The sequence below is a fragment of the Theropithecus gelada genome, chromosome 1 (assembly GCF_003255815.1).
Source record: "Theropithecus gelada isolate Dixy chromosome 1, Tgel_1.0, whole genome shotgun sequence".
In the NCBI taxonomy this organism is placed as follows: domain Eukaryota; kingdom Metazoa; phylum Chordata; class Mammalia; order Primates; family Cercopithecidae; genus Theropithecus; species Theropithecus gelada.
The window spans coordinates 89,001,071-89,015,730 of NC_037668.1; the positions used below are offsets into that span (position 1 = coordinate 89,001,071).

Consider the following 14,660-nt stretch of genomic DNA (forward strand, 5'->3'; position numbering starts at 1 on the left):
TAGCCTGGGTGACGGAGCGAGACTCTATCTCTAAATAAATAAATAAATAATAAAAAGGAGATTGGTTCTTTTTCTGTCTTTTTTTTTTTTTTTGAGATGGAGTCTCACTCTCACCCAGGCTAGAGTGCAGTGGCGTGATCTTGTCTCACTGCAGCCTTCGTCTCCGGGGTTGAAGCCATTCTCCTGTCTCAGCCCCCGGAGTAGCTGGGATTGCAGGCGCACGCCACCACACCTGGCTAATTTTTTTTTTTTTTTTTGTATTTTTAATAGAGATGGCGTTTCACCATATTGGTCAGGCTGGTCTTAAACTCCTGATCTTGTGATCCACCCACCTTGGCCTCCCAAAGTGCTGGGATTACAGGCATGAGCCACCCTGCCTGGCCGATTAAACTTTTCAATAGCTGTATGTACTATATGGACTCTATTAATGTGCATAATTATGCCCAGAAGAGAACTATATGTCATTATTAAATGTATGGTTAGAATAGTTTGATCTGTACTATTTTCTCCTTAGCATTCCTTTAGCTGTGCTTCCAGAGCTGCTCAGAAACACAAGTTTTGCTTAATCATCCATAGCAGAGCTGAAGTCAAGAGGGGAAGGACCCACAGGACTTGAGCTGGATCTGGTTGGGAAAAACTCAAGATTGGGAAATGGAACTTTGGTAGGCACGTGTCAATATGCAACATTTGCCTCACAGCCCCATACATGATTAACCTTTACTTTGGAGGGGAAAGGCTCACAGTCTTACTGCAGAATGAGAGTAAACCTCATTTCAGTGGTTTATAAACTCTTAAGTGTAACAGAATATAGGCCTAAAATTAGACATTGTATTCACTCTGAGCTCTACCACTTAAGAATTCTGGGACTTCGGGCAGGCTGCTTATTATCCACTAACCTCAATTTCTTCAACTCCTAAAAGGGCAGTTGTCATACCTATATTATGGCACTGTTTTGAAGAAGAAATGAGGTAATGCCTAAAAGTGTTTAACATAGTCACTGGCACAGAGAAGATGCTTAATAAATGTTGGTTTCCTTCTTGTTCAGCAAAACCTTAAGGCAGAAAGCTCCCAGGGCATGATTATATATTTCATACTTTCAGTAGCATTTGCCAAACATATTTACCATATTGTTGCTAAGTAAATAAAACAGAAAGACACATATCTAAATATGCAGAGACATATTTTGTAATGGTGATACCACTCTTTTTATTGTAAGCCATTACTGATTCTCACTTTGCCTCTGCATTTCTGAATATGTTACGCTTGTAAGAGATGTTTGAAACTTTGGGGATCTTCTAATGGAAATGGGGGTTCTTCATCAAATGTTCATGTACTGACTTCAAGAGGTCAAAGAATCATGAATTGATATACAAAGTGGTGTATGTTGGAGTATAGCTGTCGCTTGGTATCTACAGGGGATTGGTTCCCGGACCTTCCCACAGATGATAAAATCCACAGATGCTCAAGTTCCTCACAGTCCTTCATGACAGTGGGTTCCATATCCGTGGATTCAATCAACCATGAATCAAAAATACCCTCATGTAAAACTTGTAACATACATCCTAGTAAAAGGAAGAAAATAAAATCATCTTGGGAAAATAATCCTTAAAATTTTACTATTTGGGGGTTTATTCTTCCAAACATATATATGTATTTTTGAAATCCTTTAAAAAATAATGCTATATCACAAGCACCTTTCCCTATTATGTATTCTTCTACAGAATCATTTCAGTGGGCGTATAGTATTTCATGTTATTGATGCATCATTTGGGAAACCAATTCTGTGATGGCCATTGAGTTTGTAAGTTTTTACTATTATAATTAATGTGGCGATTAAGATCTATATTGCTCAAACATGACTGTGTACTTATAGATTATCTTTATAAAAAAGCAGCATTAACTTGTGTTTTTAAAACATTTTTAAACAAAACTAAGTGATAAGAAATTGATCAACTCAGCCGGGCGCAGTGGCTCACGCCTATAATCCCAAAACTTTGGGAGGCCGAGGCAGGCGGATCACCTGAGGTCAGGAGTTCAAGACCAGCCTGGCCAACATGGAGAAACCCTATCTCTACTAAAAATACAAAAATTAGCTGGATGTGGCGGGCACCTATAATCCCAGCTCCTCGAGAGCCTGAGGCAGGAAAATCACTTGAACCCACAGGGCAGAGGTTATAGTGAGCTGAGATCGGATCACTATACTCCAGCCTGGGTGAAAGAGCAAAACTCAGTCTCAAAAAAAAAAAAAAAAAGAAAAAAAAACACCTCTACCCTTTATTATCACTTGCATACTTTGTAAAAGAATTTTTTCCAACCACTAGCCTCAATTATTTCTAACCTATTTTTAAACATTTATTAGATATATGGATTTGGCATATATGAGGAGTCTAGTTAGGCTTAAAACTAAGGAAATACCAACAATCTAACGTTATTTAACTAATAGAACAAAGAAGCCGGGCGCGATGGCTCACGCCTGTAATCCCAGCACTTTGGGAGGCCGAGGCGGGCGGATCACGAGGTTAGGAGATCGAGACCATCCTGGCTAACAGGGTGAAACCCCGTCTCTACTAAAATACAAAAATATTGGCCGGGCGTGGTGGCGGACGCCTGTAGTCCCAGCTACTCGGAAGGTTGAGGCAGGAGAATGGCGTGAACCCGGGAGGCGGAGCTTGCAGTGAGCCAAGATTGTGCCACTGCACTCCAGCCTGGGCGACAGAGCGAGACTCCGCCTCAAAAAAAAAAAAAAAAAACCACACACACACACAGGTGGGAGGATCACAAGGTCAAGAGATCAAGATCATCCTGGCCAAGATGGTGAAACCCTGTTTCTACTAAAAAGAGAAAAATTAGCGGGGCGCGGTGGCCCATGACTTAGTCCCAGCTACATGGGAGGCTTAGGCAGGAGAATCACTTGAACCCAGGAGGCAGAGGTTGCAGTCAGCTGAGATCGCGCCACTGCACTCCAGCCTGGCGACAGAGCGAGACTCCGTCTCAAAAATGAAAGAGAGAGAGAGAGAAAAGGAGGAGGAGGAGGAGGAAGGGAGGGAGGAAGGGAAGGAAGGGAAGGAAGGAGCGAGCAAAATAGCTTCTATTTGGGTGTGGCGGGTAAACTATAGCAGGTCCCATCGGCATTTTCCGCCAATGATAGGGAGGCATGCTTTATGCCCCTGTCTCTCTGGTGATGAGAAAGGAGCAAGTGAAGAACTCCTTGGGTCTTAAGGAACAAGGAGTATAAACCCCACAATATTAGTGTTTCTATTTTTTGTAATGATCTGTCACCTCCTGTTTGTGTTCAAAACCCGTGAGATTTTAACTCTGCATGTGTGTGTACATGTGTGTTTTTTCCCTGTTCATATTGCCTCCCTATCCATCAGAGAATATCTTAAATGCCATTGGCATACTTGATGCCATCCCCTTCATTTGTGGGTTTGTGGGCTAGTCCAGCAACAGGCTTTGGAGAAGTTACTTGCTACTTTATTATAACATACTTAAACTCAATAGCAATTCAGGCCTTACTGGGTATTTACCTAATTTATTGTGGCAATGCGGTATTTAGACCACTGATTAAGTGAAGTTTGTCAGTATAGTTAAAAGAAATTAGAGACACTATCATTGCTAAATCACTTTACAATTCAAAGAAGAATTGTAAACATATGAATCCATTTAATTATAATAGTGCCAATTATAAGAGAAATTGTAACGCTGGGAACAGTGGCTTTTATGTAATCATAATAATGGCATGTATTTATCTTGGTTTGGCAAGTTAGGCCTTTCTTTAATACTTGGCTTTGCCTAAATAGAATGTGGTTTGCTGAAACCCACAATAACCCCCACACCCTCCAATTTGTTATTGCAGAAAATACTGAACAATAATCATGCGGTATGAATGATTAATGTATGCATGGGTTAGTAAGTATATTTGAGGTTTAAAAAGTGTTTTTATTTACATTCTTCTGTTGGCTGAAGGTATAAAACAAATAAATATAAATCCACATGTTAAATATTCTCATCCCTTTCCATACAGATATTTGCAGTGTGAATACAATCGTAGCTTTAATTCATTGTTTCTGTGCTTTTTGTTTTTGTTTACCCAACACGTGTCTTTTAAATATATTTCAACTGTAGTATTTGATATGTAATCCATTTTTTAATTTACTAAGTACTTTGAATATAGCTTCCCTAAAACAGAAATAATCAATTTAATAATATCTGAAGATTGGCAAACTTCATTTGTAATGTTGTGTTCAAATAATACTTATCAGAATAACAGTTGTTTGAAGAGTGTATATATAAAAATTACATTCTCTATTTAATAAGATTACTATTATTGAGGAAGAGGTGCTATCTAGTGGTATAAACAAAATTACTATGGAATTGGAACATTTCTACACTTTATATCAGGGTTTTCATTTATTTCTGTTTCCCGCTTTCAGAAAGATAATTTGCAGCAGTTTCACACTGTGAATTAGTAGATGGGGAAGGAAATCCTACTTTGCTGAGAAAAGAAGGAAGGAATTTAAGTTTAAAAGAGATCTGGTAAAAACTTACTTTAAAAATTTATTTTAAGAATGAATAGATCTTCTGTAGACACTTAGCATTTATTGTAAAAGCTGTATGTTATAGAGAACAGTAGAAATCCAAACTGTTGATAGTTTTGCAAGACACAGCCAAAAAGTAAAGATAAACGGTAGATTTTTAAAATTGGCATCCTGAAAGGGTTAATATTTTTATTAGTTGAAATTTGATATAAAATTGTGGGCAACCCATGACATGGTTTGGAGTACTTGATTATTCTTTTCTCAATAAATAAGAGTGGCGTACAGTTAATTTCAGCACTGTAATTGAGCAATGCATTCTGGGAAGTTAAAAAGCACTGTAAGATGAGGAAATGTTTTAGGGACTAATCATGAGAAGAAAGGAGCCTTTCATAGCCCGTATGATGCTGTTGTCAGAGCTAAAGGCAGATAATGATTCGGTAATAATGGCACATTGTGAATATTTAAGCTGAAAAGATTTGGGCAAAATGAACAGACATTGTTGGTTTGTTAAAACTGAACGTTTGGTCTTTGGGCTTCAAAAGCACTCTGAACTCTGTACAACATTTTTGTTCACAAATTTTCTCTAAAACAAGATACTTTTAAAATAAGTTATGTTAAACACTATCACTATATGAAGTTTTAAAGTGATCTACGTGTTTTAATTTTTACTGTAGAAATGGATAGTGTGGGCTCTTTTTTTTTGTTATGGAGAAGTTTAAAAAGTTTTATGGTTTTCTTCTTATATATATGGTAAATTTAGTTGGCAGAAGCAACACCTTTAAAGAACATTCTCATAGCAATGATGTAAAATATTAAATATAAATCCAAGAGTATCCAATTGCAAAGAAAGTTAAGTAATTTGCATTATGTTTCTAAGGTTTCCATTGTACCGTTTAGAGTCTTGCAGTTGGGTTTCTATGTACCTTGTCTTTTCTCCTCATTAGCATATTTTCAACCTGTTTGTTTTCATTCTTGAAACATCTGTTACGTGCAGATGTATTCAGCTCTAGTTTCCCATTTTGGGGTACATGTTACAAGGAGTTTAAGGGTTGAGTCCTTACAGCCTTTCTTTAACTTGGGAAAAAAGAGAAAAGAATAGAATTGAGCCCTGAGAGCTGAGAGGTATAGTTTCAAACTTACTAACTTTAGTGATGGGTATTTAGAGTCAGTACCACCTCTGGTAAAAAGCTAGATTCTCTTTTGCTGAAGTATAGGTAAAACACTGTTATGCTGAAATAATGCTTTATAGAACTTTAAAATGTGATTCAATTAGAAAACTCCTTTAGAGTAGGTTTTAAGACAGAATTCAACCTTCATATATGTAAAATATGTATATCTCCAGTGAGCTCTCATTTATTATATATATGCTACAATGACATAAATAATTCCAAGTCTGGTATTTCCTTTATAAATATACTTTTCATGTGCAGTTTTACACAAAGACTGAAATGAAACAGATTTCTGAAGCTATACAAATGTTTTTTCTTGAGGAAGAAATGATTACTTATTAAAAATGGCTTCACAGTTTAAACCAAAATAACTTTTTTTTGTTTCTGATCTGAAATTATTTTGAAGGGAAAAAATGTTGCCGAATGTTTACACTGACATTCATTTTTACCCATATGCTTTAAATCTGTGTATTTGTTTAACCAAATATTGTTTATTTTTAGAACTGTTTAATCTTTCTTTTTAACTGGAATTTTTTAACAGCAGTTCTTTGAAAATCAAGTTAAATAAAATTTCACTATTTAAAGAACATTTTCTTTAGGAGTTTTAACCAAGAAATAAATCATTTATTACCATTAGGTGAGACTACTCTTTGGCCAGGAAATACAGACCAGAAGCTAAAATAGAGCAAATGTTTACCAGGAAAATGTTGTGTTGTAATCCAAGCATATTCTTGTGTCACTTTTTTTAAAAAGTAGCTTTAATGAAAGGTATTACATGCAGCTTTAGTAGAAGAACCTTTCCCTGTGCTTTGCAAGGAGACAGAATTTGGATTTTGATGTACCTGTACATACTTACAGTTTTTCAAGTTTCATAAAGGGAAATGAGAATATAAAATGAGGATACTTGGAAACTCCACAAATTTTAACTTATTTTTAGAATATAAGATAAACATTTCAAAGTATATTTTAAAAATTTTGTGATCACTTGTTGACTTTCTCTGACATTCCACATGATTCCAGAATTGATTTTTGGAAATATTTTGTCTGAATGTGGAATTCTCATTTGATAATCAACAGTAATTCTATTTAGAATGATAGCGATCCTCCACCTCTTCTCTGTATTTCTGTTTATTAAAATTTACATTTTCTAACTAGACAACTCTATGACCAAAATCTAGATCATTAGGGTGCTAAACTCTATTAACAAATACTTTGAAGTTTTCTGAGGATATCAAGTAACACTTCATCCCAGAAACCTTCTAGAAAAATTAAATTTTGTTTTAAATAATTAAAACCCATATTCAGAAACCAGCCTGTTTGAAAACTGACCTCTCCACTTACAAATTACCAGATGGTTCTTGCCTAATATGAAGAGAAAAGCTTGTGTTCGAGTTGGGTTTTATTTGGAGGTGGGGAGGACTTTTAGTGCTGATAGGATAGCATTTTACTTATTGAGATATAAACAGTAAGGTCAGTCAGACACTGTGTTTAAAATACAGAAATTATTAAAGACTTAAGTTTTTAATGTTAGTGTAATATTTAAAAATGAGTTTTAAAAATATATTTAAAATTAGTTTATTGTCTTGAACTTAACTGTTCAATTTAATTTTAAACAAGTTTACTTAAGTCTAACTTTTTTTTTTTTTTTTTTTTTTTTTGAGACGGAGTCTTGCCCTGTCGCCCAGGCTGAAATGCAGTGGCCAGATCTCAGCTCACTGCAAGCTCCTCCTCCCGGGTTCACGCCATTCTCCTGCCTCAGCCTCCCGAGTAGCTGGGACTACAGGCACCCGCCACCACGCCCGGCTAATTTTTTTGTATTTTTAGTAGAGAGGGGGTTTCACTGTGTTAGCCAGGATGGTCTCGATTTCCTGACCTCGTGATCTGCCTGCCTCGGCCTCCCAAAGTGCTGGGATTACAGGCGTGAGCCACCGCGCCCGGCCACTTAAGTCCAACTTTTAAAAGCTCAAGTTAATACTAGCCAAAATATACTTCTCAATACTTGTCTCTTATGCTCCATAGAAAAAAGGGTGCTTTTTCGGTGAATTAAGATTTAAATATATATGCATACTGTTGTCCCTCTTGGAGAGAGTCATGACGCATATTAATATATTAGAGGGTCTGAGAACTTTGTTTAAACTAGCAGTAGCCAAATTTATTTGTCGGTGGAATCCTTTTTTCATGCAACCCCTATTAACCTCCCAAAACACACTTTGAGAAATGATGCCCTTAACCTTTTCTCTGCTTTTGAGTGAAGAAACTTACTCTGATTCAGTCCTGTTGGTGTAAAAATCATCGTCCTGCTGACCCTTCTGCTTATCTGAAGCCCTTAAAAATTAATATGCTCTAGTCTCCATTCGGTACCAAGTGCCTGTGGTGGGGGACTCTGTCTCAGAAGCAGTGATACTTGATTCAGTTGTCTCACCTCCTCTACTCATCTATCCAGTCCATTGCAATTTACTCTAAGTACTTCAGACTGTGTCCTTGGAAGACAGAGTTGCCTGGAGCTATTCCAAGTTGGCAAAGGGATGTTCTAATAAAGCTCTAAGTGGTACTACTTGCTGATCAAGAGGAGAGGATAAGGGTGTTGAAAATGTGATGCTACAAAGGTCATTTCATGAGGCACTAAAGTCCATTTTTAAAAGGTCTCCACTCCTTTCACCCCATAATTTTGAGTATTGGAAAGATTTACTAATGAAGCTCTTTACTATGTTATCCCTACCAAGAAACAGACTTTAAAAATATATTATTTTCCAGATTCATGACATAGGAATCTATTGAACCCTTCCACCTTAAGTTTGCTCCGTTCCTCAAAATGTTTTTATGACTTATATATTTTGTTTTTTGTTTTTCTTTGAAAAAAAAAGTCTGTGAGAAGGAAATTGATTTGAAGGTTTTAACCTAAAATGCAGTAAATACACAATGTAAAGCCATTACATGAGTTTTTATGTCCATAGTCCTTTATTTTTATTTTTTTCTTATTTTTGAGACCGAGTCTCGCTCTGTTGCCAGGCTGGAGTGCAGTGGCCCGATCTCAGCTCACACTGCAACCTCCACCTCTCGGGTTCAAGTGATTCTCCTGCCTCAGCCTCCCAAGTAGCTGGGACTACAGGTGCACGCCACCACGCACAGCTAATTTTTGTATTTTTAGTAGAGACGGGGTTTCACCATGTTGGTTAGGATGGTCTCGATCTCTTGACCTTGTGATCTGCCTGCCTCGGCCTCCCAAAGTGCTGGCATTACAGGCATGAGCCATCACGCCCAGCCGGTACTTTTTTTTTTTTTTTGCATGTGAAAGAGATGGAGCAACTATAGCAGGAAATTTTATTTTGTATTACCAAAAGGAAGTTTACTTGTTCGTATCTATGATTGACATGTTAAGTACTTGCTGAATTAGCACAAATGATTCCTTTTCTATCACAATATATATGTTTGCATCTACCTAAGAGATTTTAGATTTGTGAGTGTATGGAGCCCTCATTAGTATGAGAGATGAATTTATTTCAGTGTTTGAGCTGTTACTGAGCTTAAAATCTTAAAAAACACATGCACAATACAACACCAGCTCTGTAATCTTTTTATCGAGTAGACTATAGTAATTCCAGAAGATTTAACATCGTTTATTAGATGAATGGCTTGCAACTTTAAGGGACCATAAGGACACATATTTAAAAATTGTTGTAAGTAAAACAGGATTCTGACAGTAATCCATGTAATCTAATTCGCTAATGTATCAGTTGTTAATACTTTTAAGATATCCAGTAAACTAAAATGAAACAGTGGACATACAACAAACATGCGTAACAGAAGAAAACCCAACTCCAACAGGAAAGTAGTATTTGTGTAATATTTAATGTGGTACGATAGTAGCGTTACAAGATTAGTGATCAGCTGGGGTTATTAAACCTAAAGTTTGCCTCATGGTATCGATGTTAAGCAGTCACTTGGTAAAGCCTGGGAAGTAACATGTGCCTCAACAGTTAGCACTTAAAGACTGTGTTTTAACAAGTCTCCAGATATGTATTTACATGACAGACCATACTAACACCTTTTAGTGTTATCTGTCAATCAAGATTTAATAATGTTCCTTTATAAAATATATCTGCTGTTCACTTCCATTATCCTACTCTGCTTTGTATTGTTATGTATTTATTAAGAACTCATGGTCACCTGACCATGGCAGCCATCCCCAAACTTCACATTAACCCTGCTTCCCAGGGATTGCAGGGGTCATTTTAACCCCCATGAAACTGAAAGGTCCAAATAATTCAGTCCAAAGATGGTTGAAAAGGGATCTGCAAAGTCTCCTCCCACAAAGAAATGCTTTATTTCATGCATTTGGCAACCACCCCTTCCCATCTTTTTATTTTTATTTTTGGTGAAAGGATTTTACATCAGACAGATATTATTAAAAATTTTTATTTAACACTCAGATGCATTTTATTCTAAAACGAATGCTTGCTCAAGAGTCTAAGAAGGCTTCGTGGGAAGAGCAAAGCAATCTAAGCCATATGTATTGGGCAGGTTGCCAGTTGTTTGCCAATATGCCCAAGCCACCTGGCTGTGCATTCAGCCAAGTATGCCATTCGGACCAGCCAGCTTTAACCTCCCGGCTGCTTTTCAGCACTTAAGAAACTCCAAAGGCCTGGGAGCTGCACTTCATTTCTCCCATGCCAATAGTTTTCACTCAGACAAACTGCACAGCTACACTGACCGGTAACTCTCAAATGCCCATTTTGAATGAGCTCTCCTTTTGTTTAAAGCACCATTCACTGGTGTTGAACCAGTGCCATAAGATGAGTCTGGAGATAGCAGACTGAAACCTTTACCCATATGCCATAGACAGACACTTTGACTGACAAGCAGCATTTTTTTCCCAAGCCTGTAGCGACAGGGTTTTGTGATTCTGGTTTGCTGAGATTTGGATTGGCTTTATTTGCCGCTGGTTTCAATTTTATTTTGGGTGGTTCTAACTTTTAAATGTTTGGAAATGTTTGTTCATTTGGTTTTCCCTTTTTGTTTAGTTTAGAAATTGGTTGAGCTGTTTCATAATTTATTTATCAAGCTTGATTTCATAATCTTTGGCAATCTAGGTCAGGAATCATGCAGAACAGGCACGATTTGTTGATGGGATCTTGAAGACTGATTCGTTCTTTTTAAAAGTCACGATACAGACAGCTTTACTACTGAAAGGTGGTATTCTTTCTTTCATCAGGATGTAAAAATTATAGAATGCCTTGTTTCCCTTTTTGCCTTGGCTCCCAAGAAACTCAGAGATAAATTTAATTCTTAACCTTGGTAAATATTTCAGCCTAGATTTTTGCCCCCGCCGCTTCTCGAACCCCTGCAGTTTTTGTTCATATTTTTCTTCTTTCATAGACTTAAATGTGTTAGTGTGATAATTTACTACATGTTTATGAACCATCTCAAATCATTTTTGGAAGGTAGATGAAGTAACCGGTAAGTAAATAAAACTTCAGATTCGAAACTTTAGTCTATTTGTAATTAAAATCTTTAAATGGACTTTTCTGGTATTGTAAGCAGGTGTTTCAGATTAATTATCTCAGGTTTTAAATAAGGAGAGCCGTGAATATTTAAGCCTAGAAGTTTCATTATTATAAATTTTTGTGCTAGCCTTTGGATGGGCCAGTTTGTTATTTTCCATCACTATTGTGGTCTGTACATTCTCAAGTTGATGCCATTTCCCTCTTCCCGGCTCAATGACCACTATCTCTCAGATCTTGAAGATCTGTTTTGGCTTGGTTCCAATTTAATCAGTCTGAATGGATCCTATTGAGTAACTTGACTCATTCACCCTGCTAAAGAGAGTCTGAATACACTATTTCTGAAGGTTTTTTTAAACCTATTATAACGTTCTTTTTTATTAGAATTGTCAGTCATTTCAGGAAAAACATGTGATATGTATGTATGTGTGTTTTGAGAGTTCATTTTTCATCCCATTAATAAGACCCATTTGAATTGTAGCATTTTGGCCAAAGTCCTGTGACACACTCAACAAAGCCGTGAGCAAGGTGGAGTTGCACCAGCTCACAAGATGGATAGACAGAGCTGGGGGAAGTGTCCCAGCGGGTTTTTGCAGTCTGTCAGAGGAGCTGCAGCTGTAACCACCCATCTGTGCATCCTTGGCTTGGACTGGGCTTCAGTATTGAACACTTACCCTGAAGAAAGATGTTCAAAGAAATGGATGGTGTGGCTCAAATAATAATGGCCAAAATGTGACAGGGTTAATGTTGGAAGAGAAAAACTATTATGTTCCAGAAACTGTGAGATTTAGCTTTTTCACATTTCTAAAATTCTAAAATTTCTGCAATATTTAATTCATTCATTCATTTTTTTTCTGGACCTGGGAGAAATACTGGGTTTTCTGTATTTTTTTTTTTTAATGTGTACATGAAGGTTTTCGGTGTAATGTTAAATCCAAAAGAATCCTGAAGATATTAGTAGTATTTTTCCTGATTTATGTTTATATCTTATGATTTAAACTTTCTTCATTAGGCAGCCACATTGTATGTCTTTGCTCTCAAATGTTTATTATCTCTTCATTTATTCTGCGATACAAATTTTTCTTTTGAAAACACATGCAACAATAAGCTCAATAATCCTGAACAAAGAAAAGACTATTAATTATTTGTGCCTTTAAAGGTTAATTATTTGAACCTTGAAAGAATCTTATAAGAACCCATTAATAACAAAGAATGCAAATATATTGCCCAAAATAATACAAAAATTCTTTTTCATATAGGGAAGGAAATGAATGTTTCATCCGAATTGTCTGAAGTAAGTAATGAATGGAGTCAGAGTAAAAGAAAAAAGAAAGCAACATAATTTTTTCCTTTATTGGAATCAAAATTGCTTAATTCCTCTGTACAAATCAACTTGACCATTTTATTGAACTAAAAAGCAAGATCATGTTAAAGATATTCTTAGAAAGATAAATTACTATTCCATTTTTCTCAATATAACCCCCAAATTACTCAGTCATACATTCTGAAAATAAATGTCTTTTGTATTTGTGCTTGAAATTTTGTGATATATTTATAGTGCAGTGAATTTTCCATCGCATCTTCCAAATATTTTCTCATGTACACAGGCCCCCAAAACATCATTGTTGCTCTAGGTAAGATCTTAGGAAATGTTTTATTAAAATTCCTTGTATTTGATTTTGTTTGATAAGCTCAAACAAAAATGGAATGTTAAACTAGACATCGTCTCAAAGAGAAATCATTGTTGGTTCATTTACTGATTGCCTACCATGCTAGGTGCTATAAGAACCCCATCCTTACTCTGTGATCAAAGTCTGATTGAATCAGGAGCTGTGTGTCTTTCCTTCCTATCCAGCATTCATTTATTGCCTTTTTCAGTCTAATTTAAAATATTTTAAATGTTGACTTTTCTACAAAAATATGGGATACCGGTATGAAAACCTTATTAAAAATCATTTGGAGCAAAAAGAATTTGATATAATTTAGCATTGATTCCAAATATTCTAAACCAGTAACAAAGGAGAATAGGATCCTTCACAGGATAAAATTATCTATGTCATATCAACAGAAAGAATCATACTGAATTGTGAAATATTGGAGTCATCTCCCCTAAGATCAGGGAGAAAACAAAGATGGCTGCTATCACCATTATTATTCAATGTTCTTCTAGAAGTTTTGAACATTGTCAAAATATATGAATTAGAAATAAGAATTATAACTATCTGAAAGGAAGAGATGAAATTATCACTAATTGGAAATGATAGAATTATCTACCTAGACAAAAGTTTTAATCAGAAAGCATTTGGAATTAATAAGAAAATTTAGCAGAAGAGCTAGTTAATAGATTAATATCCCAAAGCCAAAAATTGTGTTACACAGTCATCTCCAATAAGAAGCTGTGACAGAAAAAAGATCTCATTCAGGAGAGCAATAAAAAACAGAGTATCTAGAAATAACCTTAAAATAATTTGACAGTAATTTGATGGAAGGACCTACTATGAAGTGGGTGTTGTGAATTATTAGAGTTACATGAATAGGAAGGAATGGCATCTAATGGTATCACCCGTTAAATATTTCTTTCAAATCATAACCTAGAAGTTATCTCTTACTCCTCTTTAGTGTTTTGTAACTAATCATCCACCAAGTTCCCTGAGTCCACCTTTTTATTAGCATGCAAACTAATTCCTATCCTATCCCATGTTTCCTTCAGTTGTAGACCTTTATTATTTCTAGCCTAGACTTTGTAGCCTCTTTTCTTTACTCCCAGTCTTTCTCAATCATCTATCCCTTCATTACACTACTGCCAGAGTGATATTTCTGAAGTAACAACTACTGCTCCTTTGTTAACATACCTTCATTGACTCCCCCTCACCAGCTGTATAAAGTCCACTCTCCTCACCTGCATCCCATTTTTCACACTTGGGCACACCATGCTCCAGCTCTCTGTTCTAAGCTGGGTTGCCGTGCTTACAGTTTACCAAGGTGCTGTGCTTTACCAGTGCCTCAGTACCGCAGTGTCAGTGCAGGGCCATTGCACCTTCTGGTTTCTCTACAGGATACTCTCCATCTAAATGGCTTCATAGCATGGAAAACTCCAGCTCCTCTTTACACTCAGTTTAGGCATTGGATCACTTGGAAAACCATTCCACACACTTTCTAGCAGTTAGAGACTTACCTTCCCTGTTTCCTGAGAAGCTTCGTGTACTTCTGCCACAGTACTTACCACACTATACTGTAGCTACTAGTGGCCCCCACTGGAGGGTGAAGCTCCTTGCGTCTCTAGCATGTAGCTCAGTGGCTGGCTCTTTATTATTTGTTGAAATGTATATTTTTAACAAATTTGATACTCATAAAGTTCTATGTTTCTGAGATAATTTTATAGTTATACAGCTGTTTTCTGGGACAGTTACTTTAAAATTTCCTGGGTTTTTTTTTTTTTTTTTTTTTTTTTT

The 14,660-nt window shown here is 36.3% G+C and overlaps 1 protein-coding gene across 3 annotated transcripts in view; it reads left to right on the forward strand.

Moving 5' to 3' along the window:
* The window catches only part of NFIA (nuclear factor I A), a 407,486-nt gene that overhangs the window by 162,695 nt on the left and 230,131 nt on the right, over positions 1-14,660 (forward strand). The window lies entirely within an intron of this gene.